The following is a 13729-nucleotide window of genomic DNA, read 5'->3' on the forward strand; positions in this document are numbered from 1 at the left end:
GATTTGGTGGATTTGCACAGTTCAGTGAAGCAATTTAGCTCCTGGAGAAATGTCTTCATTTCCAATGAAGACCTTCCAGGTAGTTGCTGCAACAAAAATGAAAACAACAAGTCCAGAAAATACTCGGCATGCCAGGCAGCATCAGTGGTGAGCGAAACAGAGTTAATGTTTCAGGTCAACAATCCTTCATCAGAACTGCAACAGGTCTGGAAAGAAGTGGCAGAAACTATCAATGTAATTATTATCATCCCCAAGACATGAATGCAATGCCACAGAATTTCAATAACAGAGAGCAAAGATGAGAAATTTTCCATAAGACTTTGCTACTACACTTCTTTCCCTTCACATGCTTTTCTTTCATTCACAGATTGCACCCATTCTTCTTCTCAGTCCAAGCTTGCAGTGTTGCAGCTGTTACTCTCATCTAGTCCAAACAGGATACTGATTTTACTAGTAACAACAGGAAAAGCTTTCATTCCTTTTAATTGCTCTTACATTTCATGTAGGAACCACCATATGACAGCATACCACTTCCTTATCCTGCCTACAACTTGCTTTCTCCTCACCTCTCAACATGCACACAAGGGGAAGCGGCCTCTCACATCTGCACAATTAATCACAAGAATCACATGCTAACTTACTCCCATTCTTCCTGCAGGACCAGGTGTCTCACAATAGCTGGGAGAGGAGAAAAGGCAGACAAAGGCCAGCTTTCATTCAGGCCCTGAGCTACATGGAAAAGAGTGCAGCTGTCATTGGAGCAAACATGAAGGAAGGCAAGGCGAGAGGTTTAGTACTGCAGTGGATGTGGGTCTCCTTGAGCTTACTTTTGTGAGTATTTAGTGCCCTCTGCTACTTTAGCAATCTGATGTTTTCTGGTTTTAATGGTCCCTATTTTGCTATAGACACCCAGAGTCTCTCCATTTCCATCCATCTTCAGAACAGCCTGCAGACTCTCAAATTTATTTTTAAACCAGTTCCCATCCAACATCAACCTCTTCCACCTGGCTAAACGTGTTCTTGCAATGAACAACTTCTTTTTTCAGTTCCTTCAAATGGAAGATAGTACAGGTTCCCCTTGCGCTAGTCACAGCTATTCCTGGCTTTACTGGGGTTTGTGGAATATTCTTTGTTTAAGTTCAGCACAGCTCCTCTCCCTTGTCTCTCCAGAACATTTATATTTTTGTCGGTACTGTTTTCTGCTCTCATACTGAAGTGAAATTAAATGTTCCTTCATTTCTACCCCACCTTCACCTTTACATGTTCCATTTTTGATTCTTCCCTCTCTTTCATTTATCCAGCTCTATTTCAAAGGTTAGATTGTCAATTACTACCTATTAATGGTCAACAAATGCTCCTTCCGCCCTGCATCCTAACAGTCTACGACATTCTTCATGCCTCTTCATTATATCTCTAGAGATGATGCCATCTTCTGCACCAATGCTTCTGAAATGTCTTTTTCCTTATTCAAAGATTCCCCTCCATCACAGTTGAAAGGGCACTAAATCCTGCTCCATTTCCTGGATTTTAGAATGTACACCTTTCCCCTTCTCCCAGAAAAATGACACGGTTTCTATTGTCCCCAGCTCCCACACATGAGACTCTGCTGTTTGGTGATGGATTCTAACAGGGTATCATCACTGTACAACTTACCCTTGCCTGCCCTTTCAGAGTCTGATGGGACCATGCCCTCCAGACACCCTGATCAATCACTGGTAATGTTCGTTCCCCTTCCCGCCTTCGAAAGACAAGGGCAGCAAAGAGATGTAATGTCGTCATCTGCATGTACCTATCCGTGTCACATACTGGCTCCATATCTTCTGTCATAGCCTATCAAACCCACACACCAAGCTAACTAGGAAATATATTGTCATTCCTTTATTGCCACAGGATACTGGCAGCACCACGTAGGTAGTACCTTCCTAACAAGGACACAATGAAGTACTTCATTGTAAGCTTCCCTTGCAAGATTGAAGCAAAGTGGAAGTGATACAACATCTTCCTTTTACCTCCCCTTTCCTCAGTGTCCAGGGTCAAAACACTTATTTCAATGAAACAGAGATACATGTGAAGGGATGCATTCTCTATGCCATGGTCACATAAGATGTTGCTTTGATAGGTATCATTTAAACACTGTGGCAGGGGCAAAAATATTATTGGAAGGAGACCAGTATGAAGGCCTGGGAAAGGTTGTGTCAGATTTTGAAAGCTACAACACAAAACTGAGTCGGTTATTGAGTTGCGAGGAGGTTACTAAGAGGTTTCAAGATGTTGCAGACATATTGAATAATTTAAAGTCAAGTTTATTGTCCTATGCACGTAGATGTATGCACAGGTGCAATGAAAAACTTGCAGCAGCATCACAGGCAAATAGCATCATATAAGCAGCATTCACAAGAAAAACATAAATTAAACATAAATTATACACAATTTTTGCAAAAGAAAAAAACACAATTAGAACAAACGAAAACAAAGTCCATTTTAGTGCAAAATGATCAGAGTGGTCATAGTGTTGCTAAACTGTAGTAGTGATTAGGGTTTTGCCGGTTAGTTCAAGAACTGAATAGTTGAAGGGAAGTAGCTGTTCTTAAACCTGGTGGTGTGGGACTTCAGCCTTCTGTACCTCCTGCCCAATGGTAGCTGCAAAAAGATGGCATGGCCTGGAGGGTGGGGATGTTTAATGATGGATGTTGCCTTCTTGAGGCAGCGCCTCCTGTAGATACTGCCATGGTGGGGAGGAATGTGCCAGTGATGTATTGGGCAGAGTCCACTACTCTCTGCAGCTTCTTACGTTCCTGTGCATTCATCAAATGGTTTATTTTGCTTTCAGGAGGAAGAACTATCCCTTACGTAAGTTTTGAAATAATGCATTCCAATGGGATTAGTAGCATCACTGGTTTTCATATAAACTGTATTTTGAAGAACAATTCTAAAAAGCATGCAATTTCATAATATTTTCATGCAGTTTATACTTTCAGTTACATGAGCACTTTATTTTCAAATGCATTACAACCTATTTTAGGTACATAGCAAACTATACCTTACCAGACCAGCTGGATTGAAAATGAGTTCAGTCAGTCAGCGCAAAAGTGACTTAACATCATATGCTCCAAGTAATCCTGCTGAAAAATCATTAATCTGAAACATTAATTCTGTTTCTTGCTTCAAAGATGCTGTTTGAGCAGCTAAATATTTCCTGCAAGTTCTGTTTTTATTTCAAGTTCCTAACATCCACATTATTCTATTTCCATGGCTATAAATAATCTGTGATTTTAAAAAATAAAGAAAGACTTACATGTATATTGGGCATTGCCTGACCTCACAATGTCCCAAATCAATTTACAGTTAGGTATGAAATATAGTATTTGTTGTAATTTAATTAAAACATTTCTTTTGAGAGTAACCGCACATGTGACGATTTGAAGTGCTTTATTCCGAAGTAGAATAGACTTATACAAAGTCCTTCCTTTATGAAAAATTACATTTGATTTTAACTGCAGGCCAGTTGAGGCAATGGGCAGCAAAATTAGCCTGGGAATTTTACAAACCAGGACTTTTTCATATCGTGGGAGTGGGTTCCTCCAGTTCTGGGTGGAAAGTTTGTAAATGCAGAATCGCATGGCCCAGAGACCATTCTCTGATAGCTGATGTTAATAGCCCCTCTGCGGTTACATGAGGGAAAAGGAAGTTGAGTCTACTATAGGGGTAGGAATTCCTTATGGAACCCAGCTCCTCCTAACCATATGACCATCTGTGCTCCTTCTGGCCCCTGATCTTCTTCCTGCTATGGAACAGTACAGCACAGGGACAAACCCTTTAGTCCACGATGCCTGTGCTGGCATGAAGCCGATTAAAACTGGACATTTGTCTGCATATGGTCTATATCCCTCCATCTTCTGCCTGTTTATATATCTGTCTAAATGCCTCTTAAATGTTGCTATCATACCTGCTTTCACCACTTCCCCTGGGAGCTCGTTCCAGGCACCTACCATTCTCTGTGTAAAAAAACCTTACTTGTAAATCTTCTTTAAACTTTCTCCCTTTCACCTTAAAGCTATGCCCTCTAGTATTTGACATTTCTACCCTGGGAAAAAGACTCTCTCTACTGTGTCTATGCCTCTCATAATTTTATATACTTCTATCAAGTCGCCCCTCAGCCTCTGACGCTCCAGGGAAAACAATCCAAGTCTGTCCAACCTCTCCTTATAGATCTGTAATTTCTCTGCCTATATTTCTCACTGGTGTATATCCTATTGAGTCCTCTGAAAACCTTCCTCACTATCCACAACTTTGCCAAATTTTGTGTCTGCAAAGTTACTAATCAATCCGCCTACATTTTCATCCAATTCATTTATATATCTATATATCACAAACAACAGAGATCCCAGCACTGACCTCTGGTCACAGACCACCAGCCAGAATAATACCCCTCTACCCTTTGTTTCTATGGCGAAGCTAATTTTGAATCCATTCTACCAAGTCTCCATGGATTCCATGTGCCTTAATCTTCTGGATCAGCCTACCATGTGGGACCTCGTCAAAAGCATCTTCATCTGGTATAAAACTCTGGTTAGGTTGCATCTGGGGTATTGCATTCAATTCTGTTGCCCCATTATAAAGAAGGATGTGGAGGCTTTGGAGAGGGTGCAGAAGACGTTTACCAGGATGCTACCTGGATTAGAGGGCAGGTGCTAAAAGGAAAGGTTGGACAAATGTGGGTTGTTTTCACTGGAGCAGCGGAAGCTGAGGGGAGACCTGATAGAAGTTTATAAGATTACGAGAGGCATAGATAGAATAGACGACCAGTATCTTTTTCCCAGGGTTAAAATGTCTAATACTAGAGGACATGCATTTACGGTGAGAGGGGGTAAGTTCAAAGGAGATGTGCGAAGCAAGTTTTTTACACAGAGAGTGGTAGGTGCCTGAAATGCGCTGCCAGGAGTGGTAATGGAGGCAAATATGGTAGAGGTGTGTAAGAGGTTCTTAGATCGGCACATGGATGTGCAGAGAATGGAGGGATATGGATATTGTGTAGGCAGTTTAGTTAGGTATTTAATTATTAGTTTAATTAGTTCGATACAACACTGTGGGCTGAAGGACCTGTCCCTGTGCTGTACTGTTCTATGTTCTATGGTAGGAAAATGACAGATCAGTCGCAAGGAAATTGAGATCTGACACGCATAACTAACTCTTTTGCTCGGAATCCTTGCCTCCTGTTAAGTCATGCAGTCACACATATTGATAACAGTCAGCTTCTAGATGCTCCAGGGCAGGGATGTAACCTGAGCATTTAAATTGCCAATCCACCCAGTTTCCAGTTGTCAACTGTGCAAGACCTTTTTATTTTAGTGATCTTTAATGACTGGTTATGACTGCTTAAGCTGATCTCACAATTGTGTTTAAGTGTTTTCAAAACATTCCAAATAAATAAATCATTTCGGTGATATTCTTCATAGAGATGTTCAGTTTGCACAGAAGTGCACGGGAAGCCATCAACTCCTGTTGAGTCACCAAGTGCGATACAATTGGTTGTGAACAAATCGATTTTATTTCCTCATCAGTACTCCCTATTGGTATGTCAGATGCCAGGTTGCATACCAATGGCATGTCTTGCAGTAGCAGGAGCATACCTTGACAAGGTCCCACCTCAGATGCAAGGTCACCACACCCATTCCTTGCACTACATCTGTAGCAGCATATGACCTACAGAATTGTGGCTGGGTTATTTTACAGCAGACTGATGCACTTTCACAATGCAACCAAATGGTAAAGAATGTCAGGAATTGAGAATGGTCAGGATTGTTAGGTGGGTGACGTACTTCAGGAGTTAGGGGGTAGCAGCCAGGTTAATACAAAAGGGAATCTAGGACAAGGATAGCTGCTTGAATAAGCAACATGGTTTGCAAGGAGCCAACTCTCAATGCAGTGGCAAAAGAAGGCTGTTTTGTGTTTTTGGATTCTCAATAAAGGTGTTTGAAGATACAGAGGTGTTCCTGTCAGCTGAGATGTGCTCCCGTTGTAAATATGTAATTCTACAGAGTCATCTGTCAAGACCCACAATGTTGAAGTTGAAACTATATTTGCTGTTATCTTTGTGCTTAAAGAATATAAAACTCCAATGTACCTGGAGTTCAGTGAGCTTCGTTTGAGATTTGTCCAAGAGAAATTGTTCCAGAATGCCTGCTTGTCATGCTGAATAAAGACCTTTTACATCTACAGCTCCAGTCTCCATGTGGCTCATTCAAAGTCACAGCAGGGAGAACTAATCAAAATAGATGCACAAGAAAGAGCTTTACAAATATAACAAAGTATGAAGTTAAAAATAATCGACCAGAATCTACTGTTTATGCTAGAGAAGGAATAGAGAATACACATGCTTATAATAAAAGTGAGTACATACAAATGGCACTGATATCAGTCACTCAGCATATCAAGTTACATGAATGTACTCAGTACAAGAGCTCAGAAGGTAAATAATTCAAAATTCCTAGGTCAGTGTGCAATCCATCCTTCAGTCTGACCTTTGTGGAGCAAGGACATTCTAGCAGGGACAATGTATCCAGGAATTCCAAAGAAGAACCATCCCAGCATAAAATGCTTTCAATTTCATGGGGAAGTATTCTGATCAGGGCAAATGCATTCTGATGGGGGGTAATATATTTCTGTTTCTCCACTGAATCAGAATTCTGGAGCTCCCTACCTAAGAAGAGGTGGTTCTGAACAGTGCATCAGTTCTAACAATAGTACAAATCGAAAGGACTCACTAATGACAATAGCCATGTCTTTTTCAACACTACATAGTTATGGAACACACAAAGGTAACAAGTAAAAATACCAACTGAATAGTTTCCATGAGATGCAAAAGATTCCCCTGACAATTCATTAGCAGCAAATAGTTATCAATAAAACTTTTACTTACTCAGATGTTTTGGTGAAGGCAGGCCCCAGAATAATGAATTTAATATAGCCATTCCTTTTCCTTTTGAAAACACAGTAGTATTCAACACAAAGAGCTCATGATCAAATCTTGAATAAAGTGGCCAATTCTTGTCACTGAGTATACAGGTGCCAGATTGTGCTGATCTACAAACTTAAAGGTCTTGGTCTTAAGCAAAGACCAGAGAAATTGGTTTCCTTCAACCTTTAAAAGAGATCACAGATGTATTTTTATATTGATGTGCATCCCAGACTCTAAACTGCATGGAGTTCTTCCTCTTTCTTTTTCAGATAAAAGAAATCTAACATTAGTGGTAGGGAATGCTGAAATCTATAATGGATATAATAAAGAAAAGAATAATAGGGCTGAGTAGAATCAACATGGATTTATGAAGGAAAATCATCTTCAACTAATCTGTTGATGTTCATTCAGGATGTGACTAGTAGAAGAGATAAAGTGCATTTGGATTTCTGGAAAGCTTTTGATAAGGTCCCACACAGGAAATTGGTTAAATAGGCTAAAGCACACAGAACTGGGGATAAAATACTGACGGATAGAGAAATGGTTATTGGACAGAAAGGAAAGAGTAGGTTCATTCTCAAGTTGGCAGGCACTGGCAAGTGGAGTACTGCAAAGTTTGATGCTTGGGCCACGGCTATTTATGATCTGTACCAATGATCCGGCTGAGGGTACAAAATGTCATATTTCCAAATTTGATGACAATACTAAACAAGGGAGGGGATTGTGAATACAGAGGAGGATGTAAAGAGTCTTCAAGGGGATATGGACAAACTGAGAGAGTGCGTGAGAACATGGCAGCTGAATATAGTGTGAAAAAATGCAAGGTCATCCACACTGTACATGTAATGGAGGAGCAGAGTGCTTGTTAAATGGTCAGGGAATGAGTAGTGTTGATGTTCAAAGGGACCTGGATGTGCTTATGTAACTGAAGGCCAACAGGCAGGATAAACAAACAATCAGGAGGACAAATGCAGCCTTTATTATGAGCGGTTTAATTACAGGAGTTAGGCAGTCTTATTGCAATTGTATGGTGAAACCACCCCTGGAGTATTCTGTACAGTTTTGGTCTCCATATCTCAGAAGGGATGTATTTGCTTCAGAGGGGGTGCAGCGAAGATTCATTAGGCTGGCTGCAAGTATGGTGAATTGACTGTATGTGGAGAGATTGAGTAGACTGGGGCTATAATTTCTCGAGTTTAGAAAGATGAGAGGAGATCTCATTGAAACTTACAACATTCCTAAAGCATTTGACAGGCTAGATGCAGGAAGGATTTTCCCCCCAACTGAGGAGTCTGGGAGAGTTTTAGAATATGGGGCATACTATTTAGGACTTAGATGAGGAAGAAATTTCTTCTTTCAGAGGGTGGTGAAACTTTATAGTTCTCTATCCTGAACAGGTGTGGAAGCTTAGTCATTATGTTCACTCAAAACAGAGATTGATATGTTTGTGAGCATTACAGGAGTCAAGGGAAATGGGGAAAGTGCTGGAAAATGGTGCTAAGGTAGGAGATCAGCCATGAAGCCTCAAAGGGCTGTATGGCCTAATTCTGCTCTTTTATCTCATGTGCTTGTGGTCTTATGAGAAAGTGCATTTGGAAATTGTTCTGAGTACATTTTCTACTCATAAAATATGAATTTGGGACTGATAGCAGGAAATTAATCATGGCAGTGAAGAGGTTCAGACACAATTTCACATTCTCATTGTCCAGGTCTGGGAAGATGACAAATATTCTAGTGGATCTCTGAAATGCTGTAATCACGACCATCTTCATGATCATCCTCCTCAACTTCACTCAGTGGCCAAAGAGTTACTGCCTGAATCACACTGTGGCTTCTGTCCATCCAGAAGCACAGTGAATGTGGTCTTCACTGCATGAAAACGCCAAGAGAAATGCAAGGAGTAGAACCACCCACTGTGAATGGATTTCTTCAATGTCACTTTGACTTCTTCAACCAGTAGGGCCTGTGGAACACCCTCCTAAAATTTGGCTATTCACAGACAGCGTGCAGTCTATCATACTAAACAATAGATCTACAGCTGAACCAATTTCAGCGAAGACACAAGACTGTCATATTGCCACGACTCATTTCTCAATCTTTCTAGCCACATTGTTGCACCTCACATCCAACAAACTTCGCACATGAGTGGGGCTAATCTTCAAAATTAATGGGAAAGTGTCCAACCTACAGGAACTACACTCCAGAGGTTGAACTCCAAGACATCTTCGACTAGTATGCAAAAGTATGGGCCCTACACTCAACATTCACAAAAGCAAGGTCCTGTACCAACACTGCTCTCCGATGATAAAAATTCACAGTGAGATCCTGGGAAAGACTGACCACTCCTCATGTTTCAAGAACCACTATCGTCGAAAGGAGATATCGATAATGAAATTCACTGCTGCTTTCAAAGGGCCAGCATTACGTTTCAACAAGTGAGGAAGAGGGTATCAGGATCTCAGACCATGAAAAAAACTCATGGTCTACGAGGCAGCAGTGACCCCTCCCTCCACAATGCTTTTGGGACCTGGACTACTTAAAACGGACATCTCAAAGAACTCGAAAAAATTTCACCAATGCTGCCTGCAAAATCCAAGAATTTACTAGAATGGTAAGCAAGACAATGTCTGCATGCTCTCCCAGGTCAACATCCCCTGCAGTGAGGTCCTGGTTCCACTCAGTCAGCGATGTTCGCATACCCAGCATCAGACTGTAATGGGAGAGATCATAAAATACATAAGAGTTATATTAAGAAATTTATTCAATCTAGAGGACTTAGAGGTTGTGGCTAGAAGAAGGGGTGATGGCGAGAAAATATTTTTGCAAACAGGGTAATGCTTGTTTGGTCACAATTATTTTCTTTTTTGTTATCTGGATTCTGGAGGCGGGGGTGGAGCTACCCAGTGTAGAGTCAGAGCAGTTTTAAATTAAAAATATAAAGATAAAAGGCTAGAAACACTCAGCAGATCAGGAACTGCTATTACTAAGATGTTGATGAAATTATCTGATTGATTTTTATCCCTAAGGCAATCCTGAACTCACCCTATCAGAGATAGTCCCTTTGTCCCATCCATTCCTCTCCCACTCTTTCTGCAACTTAAGACCAACCCTTTTTTTATTTCCTGGATGGAGGGTCTTCAACTTGAAATGTTAACTCCATTCAGCTGCTGCTTGACCAACTGTTTCCAGCATTTTCCTTTTTTTGATTTCAGACTTCTTGCACCTGGATTTTGTTTTTTCATTAGCTTTAAATTAGCTGAATATATCTGCTTTGTTCTTTTGTGTTGTTGTGGCAACAGTGATGATAAAAACAGCAGAAGGCATTGCTGCCTGAGTGGTTTTCTAAATGATAATAAATCTGGCCTGACAAAAAACAACAGATATGAACAGTTAGTGGGTCAAAAATCATTGAAAAGTTCCCAATCAAGTCTCTATAGGATCAACATCCCTCATTAGGGAGACACACTTCACTGACATATCTAAAGTATTCTGTTAGGATTGTCTAGATTTGCTGTATGGCATTTTTAGTTTTATCATTAGTACAATCTATTATATGTTTATGACAATGCTGATAAATGCCCAACGATACAAACCCAGAGCTCTGGAGACCCAAATTAAATCTGTTTGACTAAGTCCACGATTCAAACAAAAGTACAAGAGAAAGTCCTGTTTCCCAGATTACACACTTCTCAACACCCATGATATAAGTAGAGGCAACGCTCCTTCAAAAAAAAGATTAATTGTGTTTTAAAACTCCAGACATGTTCAATTGTGTATTCTGTCATTATCTAAGCTACCACCCATCAACATAACAATTTAGAAATATTCTGCATAATTTAAACAGAAAGGCCATTACAATTGAACTGATTGTACAATTCATTCATCTGAGAAATATCCAAGGTAGCTACAGCGCCCTTGCCGATTTTCAGGACCCAAACTGAGCACCCTCTAGTGGATTGGCAGAATACCTGTAGTTGATTTGAAGCAGGTTTCCAATGTTACATCATATAAAGTTCATGATGGTATTCCCAATTGGAAATGTTTAGAGTGTCTGATACACATCAGTCTATTCAAAAACTTATTGGACACTGTATAAAATGAACCCACAATACACTTCACGAAAAATCAATCATTTGTAATAGCAAAATAAAACTGCAGTTCCCTGGTAGACTGCAAAATATCTGTTAATGGTTCCATCTTTGGGCAGCAAATGATTTAAACATAAATTAATAAAATCAAATCTACTTAAATTAATATTGATCATGTGATTTTGAAATCAATTTCTTTGTCAGTGTTTAGATGTCAAAACACACGAGGGAAAGCATCACAGACATTAATAGCTAGTTAAATATCTTAGGATCATCTTAGGCTTATTAAATGTCAGCTTATGACTTTATTGGTCAAATTCAATGACTACAACTGATTTTAGCCTCCAGCCTGAACATGCTTTACATTTGGTCATCTACATTTGTAATTTAATTGTTTGTGATTTCCAGATTCTTGGGCAGTTGTGCAAAGGGTACACTTCCTGAAAAAGTGGGTTTCCACTCAGTTACTTTTGAATGAAATTCAATCTATTTAGTTTAAAGAAAAATACTTTTTTTTCATGGCTTGAATATCAGGATTGATGTTTTGTTGAAAGGGAACTGCAATGCGAGGATTTATTTTTCTTGCTTTTTTTTGCTTCATTATTGCAAAGTAACAACAGTGCATTACAATCAGATCCAAGCAATTCAACCACCTTTTGTAGATTTGCACTTGTTCCTTATCAGCATTTTCCTGAATTATTTCTCTTCAGAATTGCATCATTTTGTCATTTGAACCCAAATTGCTTCATATACCATTCCTTGAAATTTATTGTATAACTTTATTGGTTTTTGTGCTCTTAAGTTCTGCCTAACTTTCAAATTTATAAAGTTATTAATTTTTTATGTGCGTTTATTGCCCATCCTCAGTCACCGTTCATCCACCTTCTTGAACTGCTGCAGTCGTCCTTATAACTTGTGTCCCTTTCTATTTCAGTCGCATTTATTTACTGGACTAGCATCCAGAGACCTGGACCGTTGATAAAGTGGCATGAGTTCAAGCCCTCAAAAGCAGCTCAAAATTTTAAACTCAAGTAATTAAATAAATTCAGAATAGTCACCAATGATTTACATTACTGGATTTTCATAAAAAGAACTCACAGCATGGCGACACTTGCGGGCTGCCCCCAGAACACTTGACACAAAAGATGCATTTCACTGTGTGTTTCAATGTACATGTGACTAATAAAAGATACCTTATCTAATGTCCTTTAGGGAAAGAAATCTGCCATCCTTAAACTGGTTTAGCCCATGTGTGACCCAGACCCAGATTGTGGTTGACTCTTACCTTGTTCTTTGGAATGGTCCAGCAAACCATTTAGTTCCGATACAATCTTGTTTTATCAACCTGCAACCTTAATTATATCAGTTGAGTGTGTTCTCTTTCACAAAGAAAAAAAAATCAATGTTTCTCCTTCTCTACTTCCTAAACATATTTTGACCCCAATGAAAACAGTATTCCTGATGCATTAGTAATCCTCTGATATATCTACAAGTTATGGGGTAAGATTGATAGATTTATGGGAAAATCAAATATTATGAGGATTGGACAGGAAAATGGAGTAATGACTAAAGATCAAATCAGCCAGAACCAGTGTTAAGGAAATTTCCTAGAAGTGGGAGCGGAACCAGTTGTTGACGTTACAAACAATATAGAACTAAGAAGGTGGTTCTGTCATTGAGAAATAAAGACTCTAAGAGGAGATGTTCCATCCATGGCTACACTTTGGATGTCACATTGAATGAAAAGGCATATAATTTTGCAAAGATTGATGGTTGGCTAGTAGACTGGGAATATTTTAGAAGCCAGCAGCACATGATGAAGATAATAATAATCAAGAAGGAGAAATTATATTATGAGAATAAGCTGACAGGAAATGTTAAAACAGGCAATGAGAGCTTCTACGAGCATATCAAAGGAAGATAGTAGCCAAAATAAATACTGGTCCATTAGAGAATGAAACCAGAGAGTTATTAATAAGAAATAAGGAAATAGCAGAGACTTTGAACAAATAGTTTGTGTCTGTTTTTGTGGGTGGAAGGCTCTAAAAAGATCTCAAATGTAAGAAGGCAAACTAGAGGTAAAAAGGAAAAACTTAAAAGAGTTGCTATCACTGGAAAAAAGGTATAAGGTGACCGAATGAAACTAAAGGTTAACAAGTCCCTTGGACCTCAATGCCTGCATTCTAAGGTCTTTAAAATACATTGCTGCAGTGATAGTGCTTGCATTAGTTCTGGTTTTCCACATTTCTGAAGACTCTAGAAAGCTTCCACTGGATTGGAAAACCATAAGAAAGGAGGAAAACAGAGTCCAAATCTGCATCTTACGTTGTGGTTCAAAGTGTTTTACCACCAGTGCACAGTGACACAGAAAGTCAAATGCACAATACCCACATTCGAACTGTTGCAACATTTTATAAACAGAAAGTCTATAATCAAACCAATGTGTGCTTTTTAATGAAAGGAAAATTATATTTGACAAGTTTATTGGAGTGCTTTGAGGATATAATGAACTTGGTGGATAAATGGCAACCAGTAGATGTAATGTATTTAGATCTCCAGAAGCTACTTGATATGGTACCACAAAATAAAAGATGCCGCACAACATAAGGGCATTAGGGTTAATATTGGCATATTGGTGTATGGGCAGAGGATTGGGGAACAAATGGAAAACAGAGAGTCAGGA

Source organism: Pristis pectinata, chromosome 16 (genome assembly GCF_009764475.1).
Source record: "Pristis pectinata isolate sPriPec2 chromosome 16, sPriPec2.1.pri, whole genome shotgun sequence".
Classification (NCBI taxonomy): Eukaryota; Metazoa; Chordata; class Chondrichthyes; order Rhinopristiformes; family Pristidae; genus Pristis; species Pristis pectinata.